This window comes from Arachis stenosperma, chromosome 3, assembly GCF_014773155.1.
Source record: "Arachis stenosperma cultivar V10309 chromosome 3, arast.V10309.gnm1.PFL2, whole genome shotgun sequence".
In the NCBI taxonomy this organism is placed as follows: domain Eukaryota; kingdom Viridiplantae; phylum Streptophyta; class Magnoliopsida; order Fabales; family Fabaceae; genus Arachis; species Arachis stenosperma.
Genome location: NC_080379.1, coordinates 149878116 through 149892448, shown reverse-complemented (window position 1 = coordinate 149892448; position 14333 = coordinate 149878116). Strand labels below are relative to the sequence as shown.

The following is a 14333-nucleotide window of genomic DNA, read 5'->3' as shown; positions in this document are numbered from 1 at the left end:
TGGGGAAGAGGTGTTGAGGTGATTGGTGAATGGGTGAAGAAGAGAGAGAGTGGTGGGGTTGGTGGGGATCCTGTGGGGTCCACAGATCCTGTGGTGTCAAGGAAAAGTCATCCCTGCACCAAATGGCATGCAAAATCACGTTTTGAGCCAATTCTGGCGTTAAACGCCGGGCTGGTGCCCATTTCTGGCGTTTAACGCCAGGTTCTTGCCCTTTTCTGGCGTTTAACGCCAGTCTGGTGCCCCTTTCTGGCGTTAAACGCCCAGAATGGTGCCAGACTGGGCGTAAAACGCCCACCTGCTAGCCTAAACGCCAGTAAGTTCTTCCTCCAGGGTGTGCTGTTTTTCTTCCTGTTTTTCATTCTGTTTTTGCTTTTTCAATTGATTTTGTGACTTCTCATGATCATCAACCTACAAAAAAAATAAAATAACAAAGGGAAATATGTAAAATATAACATTGGGTTGCCTCCCAACAAGCGCTTCTTTAATGTCAGTAGCTTGACAGAGGGCTCTCATGGAGCCTCACATTTTCTCAGAGCAATGTTGGAACCGCCCAACACCAAACTTAGAGTTTGAATGTGGGGGTTCAACACCAAACTTAGAGTTTGGTTGTGGCCTCCCAACACCAAACTTAGAGTTTGACTGTGGGGGCTCTGTTTGACTCTGATTTGAGAGAAGCTCTTCATGCTTCCTCTCCATGGTGACAGAGGGATATCCTTGAGCCTTAAACACAAAGGATTCTTCATTCACTTGAATGATCAGTTCGCCTCTATCAACATCAATCACAGCCTTTGCTGTGGCTAGGAAGGGTCTGCCAAGGATGATGGTTTCATCCATGCACTTCCCAGTCTCTAGGACTATGAAATCAGCAGGGATGTAATGGTTTTCAATCTTCACCAAAACATCCTCTACAAGTCCATGAGCTTGTTTTCTTGAGTTGTCTGCCATCTCTAATGAGATTCTTGCAGCTTGCACCTCAAAGATCCCTAGCTTCTCTATTACAGAGAGAGGCATGAGGTTTACACTTGACCCTAAGTCACACAGAGCCTTCTTGAAGGTCATGGTGCCTATGGTACAAGGTATTGAAAACTTCCCAGGATCTTGTCTCTTTTGAGGTAATTTCTGCCTAGACAAGTCATCCAGTTCTTTGGTGAGCAAAGGGGGTTCATTCTCCCAAGTCTCATTTCCAAATAACTTGTCATTTAGCTTCATGATTGCTCCAAGGTATTTAGCAACTTGCTCTTCAGTGACATACTCATTCTCTTCAGAGGAAGAATACTCATCAGAGCTCATGAAAGGCAGAAGTAAGTCCAATGGAATCTCTATGGTCTCATTTTGAGCCTCAGATTCCCATGGTTCCTCATTAGGGAACTCATTGGAGGTCAGTGTACGCCCATTGAGGTCTTCCTCAGTGGCGTTCACCTCCTCTCCTTCCTCTCCAAATTCGGCCATGTTGATGGCCTTGCACTCTCCTTTTGGATTTTCTTCTGTATTGCTTGGGAGAGTACTAGGAGGGAGTTCAGTAACTTTCTTGCTCAGCTGTCCCACTTGTGCCTCCAAATTCCTAATGGAGGACCTTGTTTCAGTCATGAAACTTTGAGTGGTTTTGATTAGATTAGAGACCATGGTTGCTAAGTCAGAGGGGTTCTGCTTAGAATTCTCTGTCTGTTGCTGAGAAGATGATGGAAAAGGCTTGCCATTGCTAAACCTGTTTCTTCCACCATTATTGTTGTTGAAACCTTGTGAGGTCTCTGTTGATCCTTCCATGAGAAATTTGGATGATTCTCCATGAAGAATTATAGGTGTTTCCATAGGGTTCTCCTAGGTAATTCACCTCTTCCATTGAAGGGTTCTCAGGATCATAGGCTTCTTCTTCAGATGAAGCATCCTTAGTACTGCTTGGTGCATTTTGCATTCCAGACAGACTTTGAGAAATCAAATTGACTTGTTGAGTCAATATCTTGTTCTGAGCCAAAATGGCATTCAGAGTATCAATCTCAAGAACTCCTTTCTTCTGATTAGTCCCATTGTTCACAGGATTCCTTTCAGAAGTGTACATGAATTGGTTATTTGCAACCATTTCAATCAGCTCTTGAGCTTTGTAGGCGTCTTCTTCAGATGAAGAGATCCTCCAGCAGAGCTATCCAAAGACATCTTGGATAGTTCAGAGAGACCATCATAGAAAATACCTATGATGCTCCATTCAGAAAGCATGTCAGAAGGACATTTTCTGATCAATTGTTTGTATCTTTCCCAAGCTTCATAGAGGGATTCTCCATCCTTTTGTCTGAAGGTTTGGACTTCCACTCTAAGCTTACTCAATTTTTGAGGTGGAAAGAACTTTGCCAAGAAGGCATTGACTAGCTTTTCCCATGAGTCCAGGCTTTCTTTGGGTTGTGAGTCCAACCATGTCCTAGCTCTGTCTCTTACAGCAAAAGGGAATAGCATAAGTCTGTAGACTGGTGCACGAAATTGCAATCACACTTTTGCAACTCCGCACAACTAACCAGCAAGTGCACTGGGTCGTCCAAGTAATACCTTGCGTGAGCAAGGGTCGATCCCACAGAGATTGTCGGCTTGAAGCAAGCTATGGTTATCTTGTAAATCTTAGTCAGGATATCAGAAATTATCAGGATTGATTGTGAAAAGCAACAGAACATGAAATAAGTACTTGTTATGCAGTAATGGAGAATAGGTTGGGGTTTTGGAGATGCTCCATCTTCTGAATCTCTGCTTTCCTACTGTCTTCTTCATCAAACACGCAAGGCTCCTTCCATGGCAAGCTGTATGTAGGGTTTCACCGTTGTCAGTGGCTACCTCCCATCCTCTCAGTGAAAACGTTCCTATGCTCTGTCACAGCATGGCTAATCATCTGTCGGTTCTCGGTCAGGCCGGAATAGAATCCATTGATTCTTTTGCGTCTGTCACTAACGCCCGCCTGCTAGGAGTTTGAAGCACGTCACAGTCATTCAATCATTGAATCCTACTCAGAATACCACAGACAAGGTTTAGACCTTCCGGATTCTCTTGAATGCCGCCATCAGTTCTAGCTTATACCACGAAGATTCTGATTAAGGAATCCAAGAGATATCTACTCAATCTAAGGTAGAACGGAGGTGGTTGTCAGGCACACGTTCATAGTTGAGAATATGATGAGTGTCACGGATCATCACATTCATCCGGGTTAAGAACAAGTGATATCTTAGAATGGAAGCAAGCATGATTGAATAAGAAACAGTAGTAATTGCATTAATCCATCAAGACACAACAGAGCTCCTCACCCCCAACCATGGGGTTTAGAGACTCATACCGTGGAAAGTACACAAAGAAACGTGTAAAGTGTCATGAGGTACAGATACAATGTCAAAAGATCCTATTAATAGTAAACTAGTAACCTAAGGTTTACAGAAATGAGTAAATGACAGAAAAATCCACTTCTGGGCCCACTTGGTGTGTGCTTGGGCTGAGCAATGAAGCATTCAAGTGTAGAGACCTTTTCTGGAGTTAAACGCCAGCTTTTATGCTAGTTTGGGCGTTTAACTCCAAGTTTTATGCCAGTTCCAGCGTTAAACGCTGGAATTTCTGAGGCTGATTTGCCACGCCGATTTGGGCCATCAAATCTTGAGCAAAGTATGGACTATCATATATTGCTGGAAAGCCCAAGATGTCTACTTTCCAATTCCGTTGAGAGCGCGCCAATTGGGCTTCTGTAGCTCCAGAAAATCCGCTTCGAGTGCAGGGAGGTCAGAATCCAACAGCATCTGCAGTCCTTTTCAGTCTCTGAATCAGATTTTTGCTCAGGACCCTCAATTTCAGCCAGAAAATATCTGAAATCACAGAAAAATACACAAACTCATAGTAAAGTCCAGAAAAGTGAATTTTAACTAAAAACTAATAAAAATATACTAAAAACTCAACTAAAACTACTAAAAACATACTAAAAACAATGCCAAAAAGGGTACAAATTATCCGCTCATCACAACACCAAACTTAAATTGTTGCTTGTCCCCAAGCAACTGAAAATCAAAATAGGATAAAAAGAAGAGAATATACTATAGACTCCAAAATATCAAAGAAACATAGTTCCAATTAGATGAGCGGGACTAGTAGCTTTTTGCCTCCGAACAGTTTTGGCATCTCACTCTATCCTTTGAAGTTCAGAATGATTGGCATCTATAAGAACTCAGAACTCAGATAGTGTTATTGATTCTCCTAGTTAAGTATAATGATTCTTGAACATAGCTAGTGTATGAGTCTTGGCTGTGGCCCAAAGCACTCTGTCTTCCAGTATTACCACCGGATACATACATGCCACAGACACATAATTGGGTGAACCTTTTTAGATTGTGACTCAGCTTTGCTAGAGTCCCCAATTAGAGGTGTCCAGGGTTCTTAAGCACACTCTTTTTGCTTTGGTTCACAACTTTATTTTTTTCTTTTCTTTTTTTTTTCGAAATTTTTTTTCACTGCTTTTTCTTGCTTCAAGAATCACTTTGATGATTTTTCAGATCCTCAATAACAGTTCTCCTTTTCCATCATTCTTTCAAGAGCCAACAATTTTAACATTCTTAAAACAACAAATTAAAAAGACATATGCACTGTTCAAGCATTCATTCGGAAAACAAAAATTATTGTCACCACATCAAACTAATTCAACTAGTTTCAAGGATAAATTTCGAAATCCTGTACTTCTTGTTCTTTTGTGATTAAAGCATTTTCCATTTAAGAGAGGTGATGGATTCATGGGACATTCATAACTTTAAGGCATAAATTTTATTAATTATGAATTAAGAACAAGACTCAAATATAGATATAAGATGAGACTAAAAAAATAAAAATAGGAATAGAAAACAAAAGAAAAACGCAAAAATAGGCTCCTAATGATAGAGGTTTTCACAGAGTTAGGACTCAACAACCTTGATTTTGAGAAGTGGATGCTCCCTCAGCTTGAGAGGAGAGCTTTTGGCGTTTCATCTCTTGGAGTTCACGCCCCTGCTTCTCTTGTTCCTTCAGCAATTTGCAGAGCATGCAATTCTGATTCTGCTGTTCTTCCTTCAGTTGCTCCATAGTTTCTTGCAACTTGGTGATAGATGCTTCTAGGCTGGCCCAGTAGCCAATTTCAGGGAATTCAGGGAGGAACTCCTGCGCCCTCCTTTTGATAGAGTTGTCTTGCATTTGTCCTTCCATTGACTTCTTGGTGATTGGATGTTCAATGGGTATGAATTCATCTACTCCCATCTTCACCCCAGCCTCTTTACAGAGCAAGGAGATCAAGCTTGGGTAAGCCAATTTGGCTTCAGTGGAATTCTTATTTGCAATTGTGTAGATCTCACAAGCAATCACATGATGAACCTCCACTTCTCTTCCAAGCATAATGCAATGAATCATCACTGCTCTCTTGATGGTGACCTCAGAATGGTTGCTAGTGGGTAGTATGGAGCGCCCAATAAAGTCTAGCCAACCTCTTGCAATTGGTTTGAGGTCTCCCCTCTTGAGTTGGTTTGGGACACCCTTAGAATTGGTTATCCATTTAGTTCCAGGGAGGCATATGTCCTCTAGAACTTGATCCAACCCTTTATCTGCTCTCACCATCCTCCTATTAAAGGATTCAGGATCATCTTGCAGTTGAGGTAATTTGAAGATTTCTCTTATTTTGTCCAGATGAAAGTACATAACTTTCCCTCTGACCATGGTTCTGTAGGTATGGTAAGCAGTTCAGTCATTCTCTGCTTATCTGTTAGCCACAGATTTGAGTAGAATTCCTGAACCATGTTCCTTCCAACCTTTATCTCAGGATTGGTTAGAACTTCCCACCCTCTGTTTCGAATTTGCTCTTGGATCCCCGGGTATTCATCTTCTTTCAGATCAAATTTAACTTCCGGGATCACTGACCTCAGACCCATTATCTTGTGATAATGGTCTTCATGTTCTTTGGTTAAGAACTTCTCTTGGTTCCAAAGATTCTTTGGATTATTCTCTTTCTTTCCTCTTAAATTGGTTTGTTTTCCTTTAGGAGCCATGATCTTGATGAATCTTGGCTTAGTGATCATGGAAAAGCACACCAAACTTAGAGGTTTGCTTGTCCTCAAGCAAAAGAAAGAAGAGAAGAGAGAGAGAGGAAGAGGAAATTTGAATGGTGTGGTGGAATGAGGGGGGACAAACGTGTATTTATAAGGTGGGGAGGGGAGATTTCGAAAAGAAAAGAAAAATTTGAAAGGAGATTTGAGAAGATATGGAAAGAATTTGAGAGAAAGGTGAGTTTTTGAACAATATTTGGAATTGATTTGAAATAGATTTGAAGAATGGTTTTGATTTTTGAAGATTTAAAAGTGAATGATGAATGGTTGAAGTGTGATTTTGTAGAAAAGTATGGGTAAGAAAAGGAAAGTTTGAAAAAATTTGATTTGAAAATAAAATTGTGGTCCCCCCACCTTTCTGGCGTTAAACGCCCAGAATGGCACCCATTCTGGCGTTTAACGCCCATTTGATGCCCCTTTTGGGCGTTTAACGCCCAGCCAGGTGCCCTGGCTGGCGTTAAACGCCGGAATTCCTTTATCACTGGGCGTTTTTTCAAAACGCCCAGGATGCTGCACACCTGGCGTTAAACGCCCAGAATGGTGCCCATTCTGGCGTTTAACGCCCAAAATGGCACCATTCCTGGCGTTAAACGCCCAGAATGGTACCCATTCTGGCGTTTAACGCCCAAAATGCCCCTTACTGGCGTTTTTTCGCCAGTAAGCTCATTTTCTCTACTTTTTGAGCTGAATCCTTCTGTAACTCTGTGAATTCCTTCATTTTTGATACTTGCCTCTGTAAGAACAAATCATATAACCTCCTAATGACTGGGTTGCCTCCCAGCAAGCGCTTCTTTACTGTCTTTAGCTGGACCTTCACTGAGAATCACTCAAGTCTCAGTTTTGAGCATTCCTGCTCAAAATTGCCTTCAAGATAATGCTTGATTCTCTGTCCGTTAACAATGAACTTTTTGTCAGAATCAATATCCTAAAGCTCAACATATCCATATGGTGAAACTCCTGTAATCACATACGGACCCCTCCACCGGAATTTGAGTTTTCCCGGAAACAATTTGAGCCTAGAGTTGAAGAGCAGAACTTTTTGTCCTGGCTCAAAGACTCTGATTGACAACTTCTTGTCATGCCATTTCTTTGCCTTTTCCTTATAGATTTTTGCATTTTCAAAGGCATTGAGTCTGAACTCCTCTAGCTCATTTAGCTGGAGCAGTCTCTTTTCACCAGCTAACTGTGCATCCATGTTTAGGAATCTGGTTGCCCAGTAGGCTTTATGTTCCAGTTCCACGGGCAGATGACAGGCCTTCCCATACACCAGTTGGTATGGAGAGGTTCCTATAGGAGTCTTGAATGCTGTTCTGTATGCCCACAGAGCATCATCCAAGCTCTTTGCCCAATCCTTTCTCCGGGCTATCACAGTCCGTTCTAGGATTCTCTTTAGCTCTCTGTTAGAGACTTCAGCTTGCCCATTTGTCTGTGGATGATACGGAGTTGCCACTTTATGGCTGATTCCATATCTAACCATAGCAGAGTATAGCTGTCTATTACAGAAATGAGTGCCCCCATCACTGATTAGTACTCTGGGAACACCAAACCTGCTGAAGATGTGTTTCTGGAGGAATTTTAGCACGGTCCTGGTATCATTAGTGGGTGTAGCAATTGCTTCTACCCACTTAGATACGTAGTCCACTGCCACCAGAATGTAAGTGTTTGAGTATGATGGTGGGAATGGACCCATGAAGTCAATTCCCCATACATCAAACAATTCTATCTCTAATATCCCTTGTTGAGGCATGGCATATCCGTGAGGCAGGTTACCAGCTCTTTGGCAATTGTCACAGTTACGCACAAACTCTCGGGAATCTTTATAGAGAGTAGGCCAGTAGAAGCCACATTGGAGGACTTTAGCGGCTGTTCGCTCACTTCCAAAATGCCCTCCATACTGTGATCCATGGCAATGCCATAGGATCTTTTGTGCTTCTTCTCTGGGTACACATCTGCGGATTACTCCGTCTGCACATCTCTTAAAGAGATATGGTTCATCCCAGAGGTAGTACTTGGCATCCGAAATTAATTTCTTTCTTTGCACTTTGCTGTACTCCTGGGGTATGAACCTCACAGCCTTATAATTTGCAATATCTGTAAACCAAGGAGCTTCCTGAATGGCAAAGAGTTGCTCATCTAGGAAAGTCTCAGAGATCTCAGTAGAAGGGAGGGACGCCCCAGCTACTGGTTCTATTCGGGACAGATGATCAGCTACTTGGTTCTCTGTCCCTTTTCTGTCTCTTATTTCTATATCAAACTCTTGCAGAAGCAACACCCATCTTATTAGCCTGGGTTTTGAATCCTGCTTTGTGAGTAAGTATTTAAGAGCAGCATGGTCAGTGTACACAATCACTTTGGATCCTACTAGATAAGATCTAAACTTGTCAATGGCATAGACCACTACAAGTAATTCTTTTTCTGTGGTTGTGTAATTCTTCTGTGCATCATTTAGAACACGGCTAGCATAATAAATGACATGCAGAAGTTTGTTATGCCTCTGTCCCAACACTGCACCAATGGCATGATCACTGGCATCACACATTAATTCAAATGGCAATGTCCAATCTGGTGCAGAGATGACTGGTGCTGTGACCAGCTTAGCTTTCAGGGTCTCAAATGCCTGCAGACACTGTGTGTCAAACACAAATGGTGTGTCAGCAGCTAGCAGGTTACTTAAAGGTTTTGCAATTTTTGAAAAATCCTTTATAAACCTTCTGTAGAATCCTGCATGCCCCAGAAAGCTTCTGATTGCCTTAACATTGGCAGGTGGTGGTAATTTTTCAATTACCTCTACCTTTGCCTTATCCACCTCTATTCCCTTGCTTGAAATTTTGTGCCCAAGGACAATTCCTTCAGTCACCATAAAGTGACATTTCTCCCAGTTTAAAACCAGGTTAGTCTCTTGGCACCTTTTCAGGACAAGTGCTAGGTGATTAAGACAGGAGCTGAATGAGTCTCCATATACTGAGAAGTCATCCATGAAGACTTCCAGAAATTTCTCTACCATATCTGAGAAGATAGAGAGCATGCACCTCTGAAAGGTTGCAGGTGCATTGCACAGACCAAAAGGCATCCTTCTGTAGGCAAACACGCCAGAAGGGCAAGTAAATGCTGTTTTCTCTTGGTCCTGAGGATCTACTGCAATTTGGTTGTAACCTGAATAGCCATCCAAAAAGCAGTAATAATCATGACCAGCTAGTCTTTCTAGCATTTGGTCTATGAATGGTAAAGGAAAATGATCCTTTCTGGTGGCTGTATTGAGTCTTCTGTAGTCAATACACATACGCCACCCTGTGACTGTTCTTGTAGGAACCAGTTCATTTTTTTCATTATGAACCACTGTCATGCCTCCCTTTTTGGGGACAACTTGGACAGGGCTCACCCAGGGGCTATCAGAAATAGGATAAATAATCCCAGCCTCTAGTAATTTAGTGACCTCTTTCTGCACCACCTCCTTCATGGCTGGATTTAGCCTCCTCTGTGGTTGGACCACTGGTTTGGCATTATCCTCCAACAGGATCTTGTGCATGCATCTAGCTGGGCTAATGCCCTTAAGATCACTTATGGACCACCCAAGAGCTGTCTTGTGTGTCCTCAGCACTTGAATCAGTGCTTCCTCTTCCTGTGGATTTAAAGCAGAGCTTATAATCACTGGAAAAGTTTCACCCCTCCCAGAAATGCATATTTCAGGGATGGTTGTAGTGGTTTGAGTTTAGGTTTGGGAGGTTTATCCTCCTCCTGAGGAATTTTTGAAAATTCCTCTGTTTCCTATGGTTCTTCTTGATCAGGCTGAGCATCCTTGAAGATGTCTTCAAGCTCTGATTCTAGGCTTTCAGTCATATTGATCTCTTCCACCAAAGAGTCAATAATGTCTGCGCCCATGCAGTCATGTGGTGTGTCTGGATGCTGCATAGCTTTTACAGCATTTAACTTGAACTCATCCTCATTGACTCTCAAGGTTACTTCCCCTTTTTCAGTCATATTGATCTCTTCCACCAAAGAGTCAATAATGTCTGCGCCCATGCAGTCATTTGGTGTGTCTGGATGCTGCATAGCTTTTACAGCATTTAACTTGAACTCATCCTCATTGACTCTCAAGGTTACTTCCCCTTTTTGTACATCAATGAGAGTTCGTCCAGTTGCTAGGAAAGGTCTTCCTAGAATGAGAGTTGCACTCTTGTGCTCCTCCATTTCCAGCACCACAAAGTCAGTTGGAAAGGCGAATGGCCCAACCTTGACAATCATATCCTCTATTATGCCTGATGGGTGTTTAATGGAGCCATCAGCAAGTTGGAGGCATATCCTGGTTGGTTTGACTTCTCCAGTCAACCCAAGCTTTCTGATAGTGGATGCAGGTATTAGATTGATGCTTGCTCCAAGATCACATAGGGCTGTCTTGGTGCAAGCGCCTTCTAATGTGCATGGTATCAGAAAGCTTCCAGGATCTTGAAGCTTTTCTGGTAAGCTTTTCAGAATGACTGCACTGCATTCTTCTGTGAAAAACACTTTTTCAGTTTCTCTCCAATCCTTCTTATGACTTAAGATTTCCTTCATGAACTTAGCATAAGAAGGTATTTGCTCAAGTGCCTCTGCAAACGGAATCTTTATTTCAAGAGTCCTTAGATAGTCTGCAAAGCGGGCAAATTGCTTATCCTGTTCCGCCTTGCGGAGTTTCTGAGGATAAGGCATCTTGGCTTGATATTCTTCAACCTTAGATGCTGCAGGTTTATTCCTTACAGAAGTGGTTGAAGAAGCCCTTTTAGAGGGATTACTGTCAGCACTCTCAGGTGTCTGATCTTCCCTTGGCGTTTGAACGCCAGGAATGGGTAAAGTTTGGGCGTTAAACGCCAACTTCTCTCCCTTTTCTGGCGTTTGAACGCCAGAACTGGGCAAGGAATGGGCGTTTAACGCCAACTTTCCTTCCTTTTCTGGCGTTTGAACGCCAATAACATTCCTCTCTGGGCTCTTACTGTCCTCAGAGGGATTTTGAACAGTGGTTTGGTTATCCTCTGTCAATTGTTCCTTGTTTGGCTTTTTGCTCTTTTGAGCAGTGGTATTCAGTGTCTTCCCACTCCTCAGTTGAACTGCTTGACACTCCTCTGTTATCTGTTTAGATATTTGCTGTTTTGCTTGATTCAATTGCAGTTCTATGTTCTTGTTAGCAACTTTAGTTTCATAGAGCATCTCTTTAAATTCTGCTAACTGTTCTGTCATCAGGAGCAATTGTTGATTAAGCTCAATTATCTGTTCTTGAGGATTAGGGTCAGTGACTACTGTCATGACTTCCTCATCTGGAGAGAACTCATTGCTAGAATACAAATATTGGTTTCTAGCAACAGTGTCTATAAGCTCTTGAGCTTCTTCAATTGTTTTCCTCATGTGTATAGATCCACCAGCTGAGTGGTCTAAAGATATCTGAGCTTTTTCTGTAAGCCCATAGTAGAAGATGTCTAACTGTACCCATTCTGAAAACATCTCAGAGGGACATTTCCTTAGCATACCTCTATACCTCTCCCAGGCATTGTAAAGGGATTCATTATCCTCTTGTTTAAAGCCTTGGATGTCCAGCCTTAGCTGTGTCATCCTCTTTGGAGGGTAAAAATGATTCAGGAATTTGTCTGACAACTGTTTCCATGTCTTTATGCTTGCTGTAGGTTGGTTATTCAACCACCTTTTAGCTTGATCTTTTATAGCAAATGGAAACAGTAATAGTCTGTAGACATCCTGATCCACCTCTTTATCATGTACTGTGTCAGCAATTTGTAAGAACTGTGCCAGAAACTCAGTAGGTTCTTCCTGTGGAAGACCGGAATACTGGCAATTTTTCTGCACTATGATAATGAGTTGAGGATTTAGCTCAAAGCTGCTTGCTTTGATGGGAGGTGTACAGATGCTACTCCCATATGCAGCTGTAATGGGGTTAGCATATGACCCCAGAGTCCTTTTGGACTGATCACTCCCACTTAGGTCCATAATGGACAAAAGGGAGATGATAATGATTGCAAACAGATAAATTTTGTTTTTTTTTGAATTAAACGAAAAAAATAAAATAAAACAAAAGAAAATTAAAATAAAAATTCGAAAATAAAAAAAAGAAAATAAGATCAAAGCAAATTGAGAACTGAATCAATTAAGTAATTAAAAAGATTTTGAAAATAGCAATTAAAAAGATATGATTGAAAAAATTTTTATGAAAAAGACTAATTTTTAGAAAATCAAACACTAATTTTTTCGAAAATTTTAAGGGAAAAACACAAAGAGGACACCAAACTTAGAACTTTTACGGATCAAAAAGGGACTAAGGACATGCAAAATCAAAAATTAAAAGAAAAGCAAAAGCATGCAATTGACACCAAACTTAGAATATGAAACTAGACTCAACTAAAAGACTCTAAACCAATTAAAAACAAAACAGTCCTAATCTAAGCAACAAGATAAGCCGTCAGTTGTCCAAACTCGAACAATCCCCGGCAACGGCGCCAAAAACTTGGTGCACGAAATTGCAATCACACTTTTGCAACTCCGCACAACTAACCAGCAAGTGCACTGGGTCGTCCAAGTAATACCTTGCGTGAGCAAGGGTCGATCCCACGGAGATTGTCGGCTTGAAGCAAGCTATGGTTATCTTGTAAATCTTAGTCAGGATATCAGAAATTATCAGGATTGATTGTGAAAAGCAACAGAACATGAAATAAGTACTTGTTATGCAGTAATGGAGAATAGGTTGGGGTTTTGGAGATGCTCCATCTTCTGAATCTCTGCTTTCCTACTGTCTTCTTCATCAAACACGCAAGGCTCCTTCCATGGCAAGCTGTATGTAGGGTTTCACCGTTGTCAGTGGCTACCTCCCATCCTCTCAGTGAAAACGTTCCTATGCTCTGTCACAGCATGGCTAATCATCTGTCGGTTCTCGGTCAGGCCGGAATAGAATCCATTGATTCTTTTGCGTCTGTCACTAACGCCCCGCCTGCTAGGAGTTTGAAGCACGTCACAGTCATTCAATCATTGAATCCTACTCAGAATACCACAGACAAGGTTTAGACCTTCCGGATTCTCTTGAATGCCGCCATCAGTTCTAGCTTATACCACGAAGATTCTGATTAAGGAATCCAAGAGATATTTACTCAATCTAAGGTAGAACGGAGGTGGTTGTCAGGCACACGTTCATAGTTGAGAATATGATGAGTGTCACGGATCATCACATTCATCCGGGTTAAGAACAAGTGATATCTTAGAATGGAAGCAAGCATGATTGAATAAGAAACAGTAGTAATTGCATTAATCCATCAAGACACAGCAGAGCTCCTCACCCCCAACCATGGGGTTTAGAGACTCATACCGTGGAAAGTACACAAAGAAACGTGTAAAGTGTCATGAGGTACATATACAATGTCAAAAGATCCTATTAATAGTAAACTAGTAACCTAAGGTTTACAGAAATGAGTAAATGACAGAAAAATCCACTTCCGGGCCCACTTGGTGTGTGCTTGGGCTGAGCAATGAAGCATTCAAGTGTAGAGACCTTTTCTGGAGTTAAACGCCAGCTTTTATGCTAGTTTGGGCGTTTAACTCCAAGTTTTATGCCAGTTCCAGCGTTAAACGCTGGAATTTCTGAGGCTGATTTGCCACGCCGGTTTGGGCCATCAAATCTTGGGCAAAGTATGGACTATCATATATTGCTGGAAAGCCCAGGATGTCTACTTTCCAATTCCGTTGAGAGCGCGCCAATTGGGCTTCTGTAGCTCCAGAAAATCCGCTTCGAGTGCAGGAAGGTCAGAATCCAACAGCATCTACAGTCCTTTTCAGTCTCTGAATCAGATTTTTGCTCAGGACCCTCAATTTCAGCCAGAAAATACCTGAAATCACAGAAAAACACACAAACTCATAGTAAAGTCCAGAAAAGTGAATTTTAACTAAAAACTAATAAAAATATACTAAAAACTCAACTAAAACTACTAAAAACATACTAAAAATAATGCCAAAAAGGGTACAAATTATCCGCTCATCATAGACCTCAGGGTCAACCCCATTAGTCTTGACAGTGTCACAGATTTGCAAGAACTCAGCCAAAAACTGATGAGGATCTTCCAATGGAAGTCCATGAAACTTGCAATTCTGTTGCATTAGAGAAACTAATTGAGGCTTAAGCTCAAAGTTGTTTGCTCCAATGGCAGGGATAGAGATGCTTCTCCCATAGAAGTCGGGAGTAGGTGCAGTAAAGTCACCCAGCACCTTCCTTGCATTGTTGGCATTGTTGTTGTT

At 41.7% G+C, this 14333-nt stretch overlaps 1 non-coding gene across 1 annotated transcript; it reads left to right on the top strand.

Moving 5' to 3' along the window:
* Positions 1 to 2205: 2205 nt before the first annotated feature.
* LOC130971070 (small nucleolar RNA R71) lies at positions 2206 to 2313 on the top strand. Its single transcript, XR_009082305.1, has one exon. It is a non-coding gene; the product is annotated as a small nucleolar RNA R71 (small nucleolar RNA).
* Positions 2314 to 14333: the final 12020 nt, after the last annotated feature.